Source organism: Amblyomma americanum, chromosome 1 (assembly GCF_052857255.1).
Source record: "Amblyomma americanum isolate KBUSLIRL-KWMA chromosome 1, ASM5285725v1, whole genome shotgun sequence".
Classification (NCBI taxonomy): domain Eukaryota; kingdom Metazoa; phylum Arthropoda; class Arachnida; order Ixodida; family Ixodidae; genus Amblyomma; species Amblyomma americanum.
This window is the reverse complement of record NC_135497.1, coordinates 91,264,675-91,282,251: the sequence shown is the minus strand read 5'-3', so window position 1 is coordinate 91,282,251 and position 17,577 is coordinate 91,264,675.

Genomic DNA, 17,577 nt, shown 5'->3' with positions numbered 1-17,577 from the left:
CGCAGTAAATGTCTCGCATATCTCGGTGGACCCCCCGCCGTTGGTATGTGCCATCGTATTTGAGGAAATTAGCAGAAACTACGACACCCCGACCCCGACGTGAAAGGAATAAAGAGCTAGGTGCCGTAGTGGAGGTCTCCGAAATAAATTCAACCACCTGCTGATCTTTAACATGTGCTGACATCGCACAGTCCACGGCGCCTTTTGTTTTCGCCTCCATCGAAATGCGGCCGCCGCGGCCGGGTTCGAATTCGGGTAATTCGGCTAAGTACACAACCACTGAGCCACCGCGTTTGATGAATTCATTTTTTCCCTCTTCCCGTTTCCCAGTGCAGAGTAGCAGGGCAGATATTCATTTTTCCGACCAACACCTCTGCCTTTCCCATCAATAAACCCTCTAGCTCTCTTTGGGCTGCGAGAGACGACGCAGTGGAGAGCTTGTTAGCAGGGTTCTTGCACAGCACATGGGCATTTGCCTCATACAAAGTGTGGTCGCCGGCGCGGCTAGGTTTTGATCCCGCTGCCTCGTGATCAGCATTCAGCAGCCACTGAAACATCGCGGCGAACAGTGAATGCACAAAAATTACAGGATCGCATGTAAGTCCTTAAGTAAGTCTGCTCAAGAGCGGGCGTGCGAAAGCCTTTCCCGTGTCTCTATGTCTCCCTCTATTGTTTATTCTGTATTTGAAACGTTTGTATGTTTCAGCCGCCGTGGTGGCTCAGTCGCTCAGTGGTTATGGCGCTCGGCTGCTGACCCGAAAGACGCGGGTTCGATCCCGGCCGTGGCGGTCGAATTTCGATGGTGGCGAAATTCTAGAGGCCCGTGTACTGTGCGATGTCCGTGCGCGTTAAAAAAACCCCAAGTGGTCGAAATTGCCGGAGCCCTTCACTTTGGCGGCCCTCATAGCCCGAGTCGCTTTGGGACATTAAACCCAGTAAACTGAAGTAAACGTTTGTGTGTTTTATTTATTCTTTCTACTTTCTTTTATTTTATTTCACCATAGGCGCCGACTCCACCATACTCCACCGCTGACTCCACTTAGGTATTCAAGCCCCTCCCGCACCCCGCACCCCCCCCCCCCCCATTTTTTTTTCAGGGGTGCCCCCCCCCCCCCCCCCCCCCTGCCCTGGTGACTAAGCGATGGGGCCAAGGGGCAGCATATCTTCTGCTACGGACTCGCACATTCACACGGGCGACGGGGAGTTGCCAAGAGTGATGTCAGAGGTCTACTGTGCGAAGAAAAACATTCTGGATTGTGCGGTAGCCTTTTATAATGTGAAGGACAGTCAAGTTCATCATTGTAAAATACGAGCTTCAGCTTTCTTCAGGCTGCCAAGTCCATGAGCTCAAATTAGTCCCTTCCACAAAATCGGCCCTCAATTCCCTGTGTTGCCGCTTTGCCATTACAACTTCTGCTCTTTGACTTCATTTGTGTCTTCGTTTATATTTTTGAAAGATACATGAGAAGTTCATATTCCCTCTTTAAATTTGAAATTGTTAGCTTGTTGTGAGAATGTTTGTATGGTTCATTGTTTCTCAGACACGAAGAGTTTAAAAATTGTGTGTCCAATGTTGTGTCCTTGCAAAGTGCTTTTTGTCATATGTGGCAAAATTACTTTTGAAAAGTAATTAAATTACATTACTAATCACCTTCCTAGAAATCTTGCAGCCATAATTAAATTACATTACAAATTACTGGTCTCAAAAAGTAATGACATATTACATTACAATTACTTGCCTTAAGTAATGAAAATTACTTTGAAATTACTCCAATAGCCATGCTCCATGGTATAACAGATATTTAAAATGATTTACTAACAAAAAGAAAATACTTTTTCGAAGTGCTAGGTATTCATGAAAACCTGCCCATTGGACAGCATACAAGACAGCTGCTTCAGCATATTAACGAGATCTGAAGTCTACTAAATCCACCTTCTCTAAATGTAACCCTCTTGAACATTCTGAAGACTAATCCAAACTTTTCTGGAGCATAATAAAACCTGGAAACACCAATAAAGTGTCGTTGTTGCACCCACCGGCGAACCTGCTCCCAACCACCTCTGTGCTACTGTACCAAATGTTACTTTCGTTAAGTCATTTCCTTTTTCATCCAATGTTATCCAACGTCCCGATCTCCAACTGTGCGATCATTTCGAGATGGATCCCACCATGTTCGACTTGCAAGGCATCATACCGATTATCGATTTGAAACTAACATCTTCTAGCGGAACTGGTGGTATAAATGGAAAATTTATACAGATGCTAAACTGTATAGTTCTATCATGAAATGCATATTCTCGCAATCGTATCATCATGGTGTACTACTGAAGACTGGAAGACTGCTGTGGTCATGCCAGTACATAAAGCCGGAGATAGATTCATCTAACCATTGACCCATATCCTTGAGATCAATAGCATGCAAAATAATGGCACATATATTTACACATCTTGTTAATTTTCTGGAGGATTACAATTTCTTCTCTTTAACAGAGCATGGCTTCCGAAAGTTCTTCTCTTGTGACATTAACTACTTTTCTTCACTTATGACTTGCACTTCTATTTGGACTCTGCTTTTTAACCTGACTGCATATTTCTTGACCTTGCTAAAGCATTCGATAAAGTTGATAACTCACTGCTATTACATAAACTAAATGCGCTGAACATTTACCCTGCAGTTCTTAACTGGATCCGTGGATTTACTTCTTCTCGTGTTGAATTTGTCAGCATTAATGACACTGATTCCTCTACTGCACCACTGGGTTCTGGGGTTCCTCAAGGACTCAATTGGCCCCCTGACCTTTTTGTAGCGAGAGCTACACTGGGCTACCAGTTATTTTTATCTTCTATATTGCTGTGAATTGCCGTTCCCCTCTGTAATGTACTCTGCATCCTGAGAGTAAAATAAATAAACATCTCTTGCCAAGGAGCATATTCAGAGGAGGGGGGAGGGCAAATGAAAAAAGAGAGGGTGCTAACTGCATGGGCCCCAGCCCACCCCAGCAGGTTGAAAATTCTGCACCTATGCTTCTCATGCATTTACATCATTTTTCATTGAATCAGCCACACAAAACTTGCCTCAAACTCAGCATTTATTTTAATTATTTCAATTTAATTAATTATCTAATTCAAGTTCATCAACCAAAATTTCCTCATTTCACGATCTACTCATGCACTACCTAACACAATCAAACTTTTGCACATTTATCTCCACAGAACGACATAATAGTGCAGACAAAATTTGCTGACGCAACATAACCATATAATGCTTTCACATTAAAAAAGGTGTCGAAAGTAAAGAAAAAAAAAAGGACATAGGCAAGCAGGAACAAACTAATGCGTAACGCATGGCCTTTAAAGATTCACATATCGTATAGCGTTCGACAGGACACGAGCTGATAAACACCTTTAGCATACTGTGTACCGTGCTACAGTCACCATTACGAGAGTACCAGGAGCCCGCAAGCCTTGAGGGCGCCAGGCACCCAACAGCTGTAGGCAGCTGCACCCGCGCTTGCCGCATCGGGACCAATAAGCACGTGCGCAATGGCGGTGGGCGGGCTCATGGTATATCGGTAACGGTAACACGGTGCATGGTATGCTAAAAGTGTCTAATATAGTGATTGTCTCTTGCATTTTTTTTATCTTTCGTTTTGTGCACTAAAAAATATCAATCTATGTTTCACGTAGGAGGCACTGGTAAGATGTATTGCTCAGCTTCTAGGAGGCCCATTTAAGTGAAAATAAAATGTGTGCGCCGCAATTCTTTTTCCATGTGCTTACTTCAAAATTGAATTTGGTGAGTACAAACAAAAAATACGAGGCTAATTTGCCCCGGACGGACACCAACCTCAAATGATCAATCATTTAACCATGATCGTTGTGAAGTCTGAAGTCCTAGATCAGCTTTGCCTTAGTTAAGTTTAGTTGAAAACTTCTATTTTTCGTACAATTTTGTCATGAAAGTTGCTCATTCAGATATGTAATGCATTAGCCTGAGATCAAGTTTTAAGCTTACAGTAACATACAGGCACTTTCTGCTAAAGGGCTGCCCCCCGAAATAAACATATACGTCTCACTCATCCACTCTTGACCAAAAAAAAACAAAGCTTTGATATTTCCTGACAAGGATATGGTATGGCTTTCATAATGCTATTAAATGAAAGGCACTTTACGAAGAGCGCATGCTTGATGTCTCACAAGAAGTAAAAACCGTGTTGAAAATACGAATGTCTTGCATGCCTGGGAGGAAAAATGTGTGTATTCAGTGCAAGTGAGAAAACATGTTGCTGTGCTTTCTCTCTTGTCTCTCTTTTGTGACATTTGGCCTGTTGTCTCGAGATTAAATGCGCTGTTCAATCTAAAAAAAAGTCTAGGCACCAGATAACTGGTGCATGAGATAACACAGTGGTTTCTTTTGCAACAAAATTTTGCATATCAAGAGTGCAAAAGAAACTGCAGGGCCATCTCCTGCACCAATTATCTGGCACCTAGACCTTTCTTTAGAGTGAATAACGCTTTTAATCTTGAGACAACAGGCCAAATGTGACACAAGAGGGACAAGATAGCACAGCGACTAGTTTTTTCACACACCCTCAATACACATATTTTTTCTCTCTGTCTGTATTTCCTCCAAACTGAGTTCTTATTTCTTGTGAGACATCAAGATGGGCTCTTTGTATAGTGCCTTTCACTTTTCCTGCTATGTAACTATAAGTGAAGTGTGCACACATGTGACATATTCCTTCAATGCCTGCTTTGAGAGGAAAGCTTTAGGAAGGCAAGGCAAACTGTGTTAATTAAATGCAATCATAGTAGAACTTCAGGTAAAAATCACACTATAGAAATAAAAAGAACCAATGTGGTTGGTTCTCAATGCAGGAACTGTCCTCAGTGCAAAAGAGAAGCAAGAAATAGCTTCAATTAAAGAATTAAACATTTTATTATCTCAATAAAACATACCTGCTACTAAAGATTGAAAAAATGAAACGCTGAATCAATACACATGACAAATGACCTCAAGATAACAAGAAGTGTCACTTGGAAGGAACAGTTGATATGCATCTGCTACATGGTAAACACCAGGTCCACGTCTCTCATGAAGATGCCAACACAAATGTTGCTTGCAGTCGCACTCCACAGAGGGCATGAAAAAAGGACATGGTTACTGGGTGAACAGAAAAATTGATGTCAATTTTCAGTACTCAATATTTGGGTCTGATTGCATGCAGGCAAACAAACACAAAATACACAGGACAGCCCGCAACTAATAACTGTTTATCATGTTCCATTCATGGTTCTTATGCATGCAAGGGAAGCAAGGACTGTGCAAGCTGCACAGCTGGCTTACCAAATGTCAGGAGCCCAGCCAGCCACACAATTTTTGGAAAGCTTCGAACGACCTCCACACATATACAGAGCAGCACCATTGAGGCCAGGAGAATAATCAACATACCAAGATATCAAAAGCTGATCTTGAATTAGATCATTTTGTTGCTGGCACTTTCAATACTAATGACTCAAAAGTCATACAAATGGCCCATGCAGAAATGCAGCTATACTGACACGTAATTCCTCCAACTATTTTATTTTCTTTCTGGGCAATAGTTTCAGACCTCAGACAGTATACAAAATGTTCACATAAGCTTCAGGAACTAGGCATGTAAATCAACAAACAACAGATAAATTAGCCCAGAGCAGTCACATACAAATGAGCTCCTTAACCACACTGTATATACTACTAGCTACCATGTTTTCCTCTCACCTTCTACAAAATAAGCCATCAACATTAAACGGTTTTTGTTCTTGGTTTGCTCTTGCATGTGCTTTAGGCATGCAATGTCATTTAACAACTATGTACAAGCTGCCGCAATGAATCTGCATGAAAAGAGTGCAAGCATTTGTTCTTCTAGACAACTGTAGCAGGCCTAACAAAACCAAAATGTCAGGCCAAGCAAACAGGATTTGTGAAACAAAATGGAGAAAAACATTATCAGCTGTGAAGAGTGCTTACCAAAACTTTAAAAGTCGAGCAGACCAGGATGCCCTCTGAAAACCACTGTTGAACAGCCTGTGCCCAAAAAGAAATACAAAGTGAAGCAGGGACAACGCCACCTGAGCATGGTGCAATGGTTTACTAAAAAATTCATTGCAAAGGGGCCACTTCCTTACATCGTCAAACAGCCAGCACACATACAGAGCAGCACCACTGAGCAGACTACTTCAGTTCGGATCCATAGCTCCCAATCATAATGAAACAAAAGCTTGACAAGTGCATGCAGTAATGTACCTGAATCGTCACGATTCCTTCAGCTCCATTATTTTTCCTCTGCATTCATAACCAACTGCAGACCTGAGGCAAAACACAAAGCTTGCATAACCTTTAGCAACTAGGCCTTTAGCAACTAGGCAGGTGATATGGCTCAGGGCAGCCCTGCACAAATAAGCTGAAATAGGGCAATCAAAGTTAATCTTCGAAGTATTTTCGTCATGACCTGCCACAAAACAAACCATCAACAATATATTGCTTGAGCTCTTGGCTTACTTGGTTTATGCATGCAGTCACTGAATTTCATGAAATCGATATAACTTTCACTTCATCATTGTAAATTGCGAGGTATAACATACCGAAGCGATACATGGCCAACAGGGATGCTGTAGTGGAGGGCTCCAGATTAATCTGGACGACTAGAGGTTCTTTAACGAGCGCTGACTTCGCACAGCACACGGGCGTTTTTGTATTTCGATTCTATCGACATAAGGCCGCCTGCAACCTTGGGATCAGCAGCCGAACGCCAAAGACGCACAGCCATAGATCGTGACAAGTTTCATGATCACTTCATGATAATGAAGAGTGCACATTCCATTCCGCAATTATACGCATAACCAAAGACTTCTTAACACGAGTGTCACTGATAACAATTACAACAAGTTGAATTGGAACACTCAAGGCAACAGGAGAGTTGTTGGCAAGAATAAAATCCTGCCAGAATGCAATCGAGCAGGCATCAGTGAGTATAAAAAATTCGCGCCTTTCTTTGCTGTGTTTAACAAAGCCAATCCCTTTGAAGCTGTCACGTTGTCGGCACACACAATGACACGAAGTTTACAAAGGTTTAAATTTATTTACACCTTTTTGACAAGTTTTTGACAACTTTGCTAATTGACAGTTCCATAATACGGCCCCTGGTCACCACACAAAAGAAATGGAAGGTGATTTGCTTTTGCGGATAAAGAGGTTCACATCTCAGCTCAGCGGTGGTAGTAAAATATATCGCGGGAAAACGGCTTGGATGGATGGATGGAAGGTAGGAGCGTCCCCTTTGAAACGGGGCAGTGGTTGTTGCCACCATGCTCAGTTTTTTTTTCCTTTATTTTTGTTTAACTCTGCTGTAAGTTGTTAATAAAATTCGCCATTTTCTTTAAAAAACGTCTTCCTACACTTTAAAACTTATGTCACCTCTCTGCTTTTGTGCCACCAATCCTCCAATCGCTTTTTGCTAATTTCCACCGCAGATTTATTTATATGACTTGTTATCTCTAAACACTAAGGCCTCAGGAAGAGTGACTGTGCCTGCATCGACATCGGGATGGATACCATCACATTTTAGAATGAGGTGTTCTATTGTTTCTACAGATTTACCACACACAGCACATGTGTCATCTTCTTCGTTAAATTTCTTTTTGTAGCTGCGCGTTCTAAGACACCCTGACCTAGCTTCAAAGAGGAGGGCACTGCCTCTTGAGTTATCATAAAACGTTTCCTTCCTGATCTGCCTTTTCCAGCGTCAATATAGTTCTACACTATGCTTCTTTTCCACTGAATCTATCCAATTTTTACCTTCAACGTTTTTAACCTGTTGTTTAATGCTCTTTCTTTCTCCTTCCTCGTCTCTGGCAAACTTCCTGGCCAGCTTTCTAGTTCGTTTCCGCCACTGTGTGTCAACGCTCTTTCTGTACAGGTATTTAAATACCTTAGCTGTCCACCTGTTATCATCCAATTTCCTTAGGCGTTCTTCGTATAGTACTTTACTCTGAGCTTCCCGTGCTTCGAACGTTGCCCAGCCCATATCCCCCTGTACTGCCTCGTTTGTGGTTTTCCCGTGAGCACCTAGTGGTAATCTTCCAATAGCTCTCTGATTTACTTCTAATCGCGACTGAACTTCAGCCCTTAAGCAGAGAACCGCATTCCCGAAAGTAAGCCCCGGCACGTACCATTATTCCTTTCCAAATACCTCTGAGGACTTGATACCTGTTGTACCCCCACAATGCCCTATGTTTCATTATCCTGGCATCTCTTCGCCCTTTTGCTATGAGAGACTGTTCGTGCTTTTCCGTGCACATATGTCCTTTGTTTACCCATACCCCGAGATATTTGTATTCGGCCACTCGGGGTATTTCATGGCCTTGTATTGTAAGCTCCTGATCAGTTGGCAAACAGTAGTGCTCCTGTATATGCTCCCACAGGGAGCATATACTGGAACACTAGCAAACAGCAGCGTGAAGCGCCAACCAGCGGGAAACACATTGCACGGAGAAACCAGAAAACGTTCACTTCGCGCGCGTAGCAAGCAACCGCTAGCAACTGCAGCGCCAAATAGCTAAATGAAGTACTAAATTCCTAAAACTCAAAATAAACAAAACAGCAATGCAAATACTTGTTGTTTTGTTTATTTTGAGTTTTAGGAATTTAGTACTTCATTTAGTTATTTGGCGTTGCAGTTCGCCGGGTTCGAACCCGACCGCGTTGGCTGCGTTTCGATGGAGGCGAAACGCTAAGGTGCCCGTGTGCTGTGCGATGTCAGTGCGCGTTAAAGATCCCCAGGTGGTCGCAATTATTGCGGAGATCTCCACTACGGCATCTCTTTCTTCCTTTCTTTTTTCACTCGATCCCTCCTTTAGCCCTTCCCTTACGGCGCGGTTCAGGTGTCCAATGAAATATGAGACAGATACTGCGACATTTCCTTTCCACAAAAACCAATTATTATTATTATTATTATTATTATTATTATTATTATTATTATTATTATTATTATTATTATTATTAGTATTATTATTATTATTATTAACCCAACTTTTCGAAGCCGAGTCGACTTCGATACGTTGGGTTAAAATTAAATTTTTGGTTGGAGATGTGCAGTTTATTATAAATATACTGGCTAATGTGCCGAGCACCAGGGCTCCGCAATGGTAAAGCTCCTTGATAATATGAAAGTTCCGCCAAGCATTGAACTTTGTCGCCGCCGCGCGACCTCCTCGCCCCTTCGCTGAGGGTCGGCTCTTCGCCCGATTTCCTGCGCGACGATTGGTCTCCCTGCCGTTGCTCTTGGAGACGCGGGGCTCCGGCATTTTGCTTGTGTTTTTCTTTTTCCGTCGCGCCATTTTTTCTCCTAGGCTCGGCGAGCGAATATTACGCGCTGCGCTTTTATTGCAACGTGCAAGCGCTATACCGTGCTGTTGCGCGTATAACTGCAGCAAGCGACCTGAAGATGGTTATGCTGTATTCATGATACCATATATATTCACGTAAGGGGATTAACCACGACGTCATAACGATTGGTTGACGCCGTTGGATGGAAGGCATCCTTCGAGGGTTGTTTGCTGCTTTTTTTTAGGTTATTTTGCATGCGAGGCCAGAATGGAACGAATCTCCAAAGCATCCGCGCATTGCATCTTCTCTACAAATAGCGACTGGGCTCAAAACGTGCTAGTTCTTGCACCTGCAGCGTCGTCTTTATAGTAACAAATCTGCAATTTTTCACAGAGAAGCATTTAGCGTAAGATCCCATTGTCCGTCAACTTTCGGTTGCATGAAACTGCTGTATACTCGTACAAAGTGACGTTGATTTAAGCTATGACATACGTACACCCCTGTTGTATTTCCTTGAGCATGTTTTTTCTCAACTGTCCTCAATATACTGCATAGCACATTTCTGCACTAGCGTAGACGCTGAATATTATGTGATTCTCCCGTCTGTTACGCGAATCTTGTCAATCAACGTTCTTGTTCGCGCGCGAAAATAAATCATCCTGCTGACCATTCTCTCATTTTCTTTAATGATACATTTTTTGTGATGCCTAATCAAAATACCAGCTTTATATTGTCTGCTACCTAGTGAAACGAGATTTTGGCGTCAAGTATAATATTACATTATCGAGAGCTTTCCTAGAGATATAGAATGCATTCTCTCATAGGTATACCGTGTATATTCTTAAGCTTCCTTGACACCAGTGCCTAATATTGTTCTATGAAATGCAGTCGATGAATGGTTGTCCGCGCTCCTTGATCGCATTGAAAGTGCGCAACTGTTTTATTCAGTGAACAGACTAGAATGCAAAAGCCACTTTCACACTGATGAGACAACCCTATGGACGGAAGATGCACTCATGACTAATTTATTGTAAGCAGGTGCACGCTAAATAAGACCTAGTGCACGCAAGTATGTACAAGCAAAAAAAAAAAACATTTCGAAGCAGTTCGTGTTAAGCCTAGTTAGAGGGTTATATCTCTGTAGTTGTGAGGTTTTTCTTTTAGTTTGGCTAGCTAGCATAATGCGTTTACACTTGCCCTTAGTTTCCATCTATAGTGCAAAGTTTGGATTTAACTGCAGTTAAATAATTAGCTCTAATTAATTCGGCTCGATAACTAGCACAGCTCATTTGCACTGAACCTAAGCTTTCGAAAGGTATATGACTCGATGCTATAATGCAAAGGGTGGTGTTGATTGCATATAGCTCATTAATACTAATTAATAGGAATCGCTAATTAATTCAGAGCATTTGCATTCATCCTAAGCTTTTCAACATTATATGGCTTGATCGTCTAGCTCAAAGTTTGGTTTTATACAAAATTAACTAATTAACTCAAATTAATGCGGATCGCTAACTAGCACAGTGCCATTACACTTGGCCTAAGCTATCCAACGGTATATGACTCGATGCTGCAGCACAAATTTGGGTTTTAATTGCAATTTACTAAATATCAATTAATTTGGCCCAGTAATTGGTGAGAATAAGTGTATAAGTAACCAATGCTTAGACAGATAGCTTGACAGTAGCGTAATAGTCCCGCTTCGACCTTCTCAGATATTGAAGTTCCATGCACCTGCCTGGGTCGTTTTCCAAAGTTTTACCGCGGTGACACAGAGTTCACGCCCTAAAAAAACAAACACAGACAAAGTCAGAGACAGCACTAGATCAGGTGCACAAAGTAAAACACCTTATCACGTGACAAAAAAGTGTCTGCAGTACAGAACTCGCCTGAAAGCTTCGTTTGCATCAGGAGGAAGCCCCGCCGCGGTGGCTCAGTGGTTAGGGCGCTCGACTACTGATCCGGAGTTCCCGGGTTCGAACCCGACCTCGGCGGCTGCGTTTTTATGGAGGAAAAACGCTAAGGCGCCCGTGTGCTGTGCGATGTCAGTGCACGTTAAAGATCCCCAGGTGGTCGAAATTATTCCGGAGCCCTCCACTACGGCACCTATTCTTCCTTTCTTCTTTCACTCCCTCCTATATCCCTTCCCTTACGGCGCGGTTCAGGTGTCCAAAGATATATGAGACAGATACTGCGCCATTTCCTTTCCCCAAAAAACCAATTATTATTATTATTATCAGGAGGAAAAACGCTAAGGCGCCCGTGTGCTGTGCGATGTCAGTGCACGTTAAAGATCCCCAGGTGGTCGAAATTATGCCGGAGCCCTCCACTACGGCACCTATTTCTCTTTCTTCTTTCACTCCCTCCTTCATCCCTTCCCTTACGGCGCGGTTCAGGTGTCCAACGATATATGAGACAGATACTGCGCCATTCCCTTTCCACAAAAACCAATTAATAATAATAATCAGTATTCCTCATTCAGACAGTTCTAAGAAGAAACCAATCTCTTCATGAACGTTACTTTGGGCATTCTCAATGCTTTTCTCGTAATTTTTCAAATATTTTGCGCACTCCTGGAGCGCAGACCTGGCCCAAAAACGCGCTTCACTCACTGCTGCGGGCGGCCGGCGGGCGCCGAGCAGAAAAAGCGCGTCGTGCGCAGAGCTCGCAGCCGCCGCGCGAGGAGAATCGAGGAGGAAAGCGCGGCGCGGAGGAGAGTGTCGCTACTTTAAATTAACAAGGGGCTTTACGCAATGGGAGATGGTGGCGCCGTTTGCGATGAAAGGCCACCGATGGCGACAGAGGGCGCTGCTTGTCGGGAGGGGTGCTGCCGCAGCAGACGACGTGGTTTTCTCGGTTCGGAAGGCAGCAACCTGGTCTTGAGTGTGCGTGATTAACCTGCTTGTGCGCGTATTTTTTGTTGAGCGAGGTGTAGTGTTTGTTGTCCTGTGTGACTGCTTGTACATGCAAGTCATCGCGTCCGCTCCTGCCTGTAGTTCTGTGTGAATTTGTCGGTTTTGTGCGCGCGTGTATCCATTCTGCGCATTTTAGTCGTGTAGTAAAATCATGGACTGAGCTCCCGATTGTTCTTTTCACGTGCCCATCACTAAACGAGCTATATGTCCCGGCACAAAAAGATGTCAAAACCAAAGCGACCATGCAAAGAGACTTGCTTTCGAGTACCGCTCGAACAAGGAGTGTGTTTCCATATGTTTACTGCACAACCTTATGGTACACGGCTTGCAGAATGGGAACGAAACTTCAAAAGAGAAGAGAGAAGGCACAGGCCGGCGAACTCATGAGTCGACTCACTCGGGCTCACTCACGTTCATATCAGATCATGATCTGAGCCGTGGAGTGAGTCCGGACTCACATTCAGATCATGTTCTGAGCAGTGAGTGAGCCCGGACTCATGTGCATATCATGATCTGAGTTGTGAGTTCGGGCTCGCGTTCAGATCATGATGTCAGTCGTGAGTCTGGGCTCACATTCGTATCATGATGCGCGAATTTGCGAATACGGGCTCACACTCAGCTCATGATCTGAGCCGCGGTGAGAGTGGGTCCTGTTCAGTGCGGTACTGAGTGGGCCTGTCAAATCAAACATGTCCATGATGTAAGGTTGAGCAATCCCATGATCCCAAGTAAATCCATGATGCCGATTGGGCACGGGATTGTAACGTTCATAAATGCGTTTCCTGCGTACTACTTGCAACATTCAATAGCTTTTGGTCGAGATGATGATGTAGAGCAATTTTATTTTTTCGTGGTGCTACTCTCCAGAACATTGCTAAAATGCGAGAAAAGTTGATTAGTCGCCGCGCTTGGTCTCGTTGGATATTAGCGATAGCTTGCTGTATCGCGGTTGTCCTAGCAATTCGTTTGCCGTTTTTTAATTGGTTGCAGAACACATTCAGCGGCCTAAAATTTTTACGACCCGCGAGCGGCAGCTACAGACCTCTGAGCATGGTCAGGCTATATATATGTATATAGGCTAGCTGCAGTCTAGAGCTCATCGCATCACCATGTCCTTGATATTTATAGGCACGTAACTTGGGCTGTTTGGAGTAAAAACTATTCACCTGTCCTTTGTGCGAGTTTATGGGAGTCCTGAGTAAAGGGGGGCCTGGGTTAGCTATGAGTTGAGATGTGCAAGTGTACCCGAAGTAGTGATGCGCAGGTGAGTCACCAGCGAGCTTCCCCACAATAAACCGCGTCTGAAACCCGACACGATATTCACGCATTATCTAAACTCATTGTGCTTAAAATATCAGCAAATAATAATAATTAATAATTGGTCTTGGGGGAAAGGAAATGGCGCAGTATGTGTCTCATATATCGTTGGACACCTGAACCGCGCCTTAAGGGAAGGGTAAAGGAGGGAGTGAAAGAAGAATGGAAGAGAGAGGTGCCGTAGTGGAGGGCTCCGGAATAATTGCTGGAGGAAAAACGCAGCCGCCGCGGTCGGGTTTGTCTATTTATTCCATGTTTTATTTAAATGGTTAATTCATTGTTGGAAACGACGCAGCTGACGCTGCAGCTCGAGCGGCTCACGGCAGTGCCAACATTGTCCAGATACCGTTGACAAGAGCCGACGCAGCAAGACATCTGCGAATGCTTGGCCGAAGAGAGCTTTTAGCGTCATGGTCATCTATTAGCAACTCTACATGCCGTCTAACCGCCTAAACCCCTTACTCCGACTCAGTCCTCCGTCCGGCCTCTCCCGCTGCGATACTATACGTTGTTGTGTCGCCTGTGTTTGGGAGTGGCGTTCACAAATGCCTGCTCCCACTTAATCGCAATGGCAGACTCTCCTGCGTGTGAGATGTGTGGGTGCGATGAAACTATAGAACACCTTCTTTGTAACTGCCCTCGGTTTCAGCGTGAGCGTGCACTCCTGGCTGCAACACTACACCGTTTAGATCCTCGGCTCCTTACTGAAGCCAAGATTCTGGGTCCTTGGAGTAAGCCTTCATCGCAGAGGACAGCTTTGAAGACACTTTTAAAGTTCTTGAAGGACCCAGGACTGAGTGCAAGATTGTGAACAATCAGTGTGTGCCCTGTGTACCCTGCAAGTAACGGCCAACGGACACGTGGAAAAGTGATCACATCCCTTTGTTCTCTCCCTTTTCTATCTCTCCCTCTGTTCCCCTTCCCACGTGCAGGGTAGCATACCGGGCGCTGCCTAGTTAACCTTCCTGCCTTTCCGTCTTTCTCTCTCTCTCTCTCTCTAAATAGTTAATTAATATTTTATTTGCTTTTTGTGTATATTTTCATATTTCGCTGTTCAGAATAATGTATTTGTAATGCATATAAAACCTGAATTGAAATACTCAACTTTACACACACACACACACACACACACACACACACACACACACACACACACACACACACACACACACACATATATATATATATATATATATATATATATATATATATATATATATATATATAAGACGTACAAATGAGGAGTGATCGACTGCAATAAAAAGGTTTGTTCATACTGTTTCAATGCTAGTAATCATGCTCATTAACAGAGCTCAGTCAGTTAACAATTTCTGCTGGGGCATGATTGGTTTAGTTTACTGAAATTAAACGTTTAAAGGCTGGGTATGATGCGAACGAGCTCAGCCTCACTGTGCTTTACATTTATAGCGTCCTAAAATTGAAGCGTTTGCCAGAAATCTGATCTGAATACAAAAAGAGAAATGCTGGGGGGGGGGGGGGGGAGGCAGCAACCGCCCCCTTGCCCCCCCCCCCCCCCCCTCCCTGTTCAGGAGTCCCTGGAGCCTCTGCAGGCTTCACAATGAGTTGTCAGACACCCTTCTTAGCCACATAGTAATAATGTAATATATCAGCGATGTAATATATCAGCCGTGCGTCGCTGTGTCGCTCAGCATAGTTGTGATGGCCTACAGCCACTTCCACTTTTTCCGCAGCCACTTTTGCTGTTGAAGGCATCTCGCTCTCGCATCAAAAAACGCTTTTATAGACACTCCAATACAGGGGACGAAACGGACTGAACTGACTAACAACTGCTACGGCGTGTACATGCAAGGCCGACGCGGCTGAGCTTACCGCGCCGCTAGTAGCAGCGCCGCATTCCCTCTGGCGGCATCGCCCTCTGGCGGCATCGGTGCGCCAAAGGCCGAGGGAAAGCGCAGCGATCTTCACACCTTCCCATTTTAGCCACCCTAACGCAAGGAAGATAGCGCGCGAGCGGCCTGAACGCGGCGATGGCAGCCTACGAGCGCCCGACCAGCTGGGAGGCTGGGCCATAGGCTGGGCCGCTGGGCGCTGCCGCCGGCCAGCCAAGGCGGAACAGAGGCGTTCGCAACATGGAGCAGATTTCATCTACGGAGCGGTTCAGGTGTCCGCCGATATGTCAGACAGCTACTGTGCCATATTTCCTTTCCCCAAATACCAATTTTCATTCTTTCACTCGCGTAACTACCGCCGACTTTCTAAGACCCGCATGCTGCCTATAAAGTCCAGCCTTACGAGTGGTGGGTTAGCGGTACTCGGAAGTGGAGCGTTTAACGTGATTTCGGACTGCGGACAAAACGTGATTTTAAAATTTGAGTACTAAGCGCGATCTTAGCACCGGTGCACCTGCTCTTCAAAAAGTCAAGTGCAAAGCGTACAATCTCTATATCTTTGACGTCATCTAGGGAACGGAAAGTGGCAGCTTCCCGTTGACGGCATTTGGGTAGACGGGAATTATGTTTGCCACTGTGGCATCTGCCAAAGATATACCGCCAAAGATATACCAAAGATACTGCCAAAATTAAAGATACCGCCGCGGCACATATTTGGCTGCTACTTCACGCAGCCGATCTAGCTAAATAAAAGAAGGCTGTTGACAAATCACACGTACAGTACGTGCTGCTGCCATCGTTGTTTGTCTTCCAAGTGCTTTCGCCGGCAGCGATGGCGTAGAGGTATATAGAGCGTCTGCCTCACGTGCAAGAGGACCGGGGTTCGAATCTCCGTGCCGCGCAATTCAACGGTTTTGAAAAAAAAAAAAACTCCGCGTGTTGATGGAATTGCATAACCAGGCCTGGGGTGCCGCCTAGCTGATCTCGGTGACCAGAAACGACAACGCACTCTCGCCAGAACAGGATTTGTCCACCCTGGTGTAGTACTTCACCACAACCTTCTATGAACAAACCAATTAACCCTCGGCCCTCAGTCCCCAGCGGCTGCGGAGCAGCTGACCAAGGCGGCGGTCAGACCTGTGACGCAGCGGGAGGTGCTAAGAATCCCTGGCTCCGGACAGGCCGTCATGCATTGCAATCTGAACCTGGCAACGTTTAATGCTAGAACCTTGTCTAATGAGGCCAGCCTATCAGTGCTGTTCGAGGAACTAGCTGGCATTAAATGGGACGTCATAGAGCTTAGTGAAGTTAGGACAGTTGAGGCGTATGAAGTACTGAAGGATGGGCAGATACTGTGCTATCGCGGTTTAGCGGATAGACGAGAACTAGGTGCGGGATTCCTTTAATCAGGAAATGGCTGCCAAGGTAGAGGAGTTCTACACCTACGCACCTACATCCAACCATGATGACCAAATCGTCAGAAGCTTCTATGAAGATTTGGGATCTGCAGTGAGCAAAATAAAAAAAATGGTACACTGACGTACTGATGGGTGACTTCAGTGCCAAGGTAGGAAGTAGGTGACTATGGCATAGGCTCTACGAATAGCAGGGGGGAGTTATTAGTAGAGTTCGCAGAGCAAAATAAATTACGAATCATGAGTACCTTTTTCCGCAAATGAGAGGACAGGAAGTGGACCTGGAACAGCCCCAATGGTGAGACTAAAAATGAAATAGATGTCATACTATATATTATATACTATATATATACTATATATTATACTATTGTTGGATTGACAAGAAATGCACAAAATAACATTGCTACTTAATTTGTGTTCGCAGTTGGGCAAAAGACACACATCCTGTGCAAAAAAATAATGACCTTCTGCAAGCATTTCCACAGCAATTAATCAAGTCAAATGATCGATCCATGCACGCAACATTGTGCCACAGAAACATTCGAGACTTTTACCATAGCTGAGACATATTGGTGCAGACATATACGGTTTACCAGACACTGGCAGTGCACACTCAGTGGTAGGGCGTGGCCAGGCAGGGCCACTGTGCTTGCCCAGCCAGTGTCTGGTAAACTACATCTACAGTAGTGCG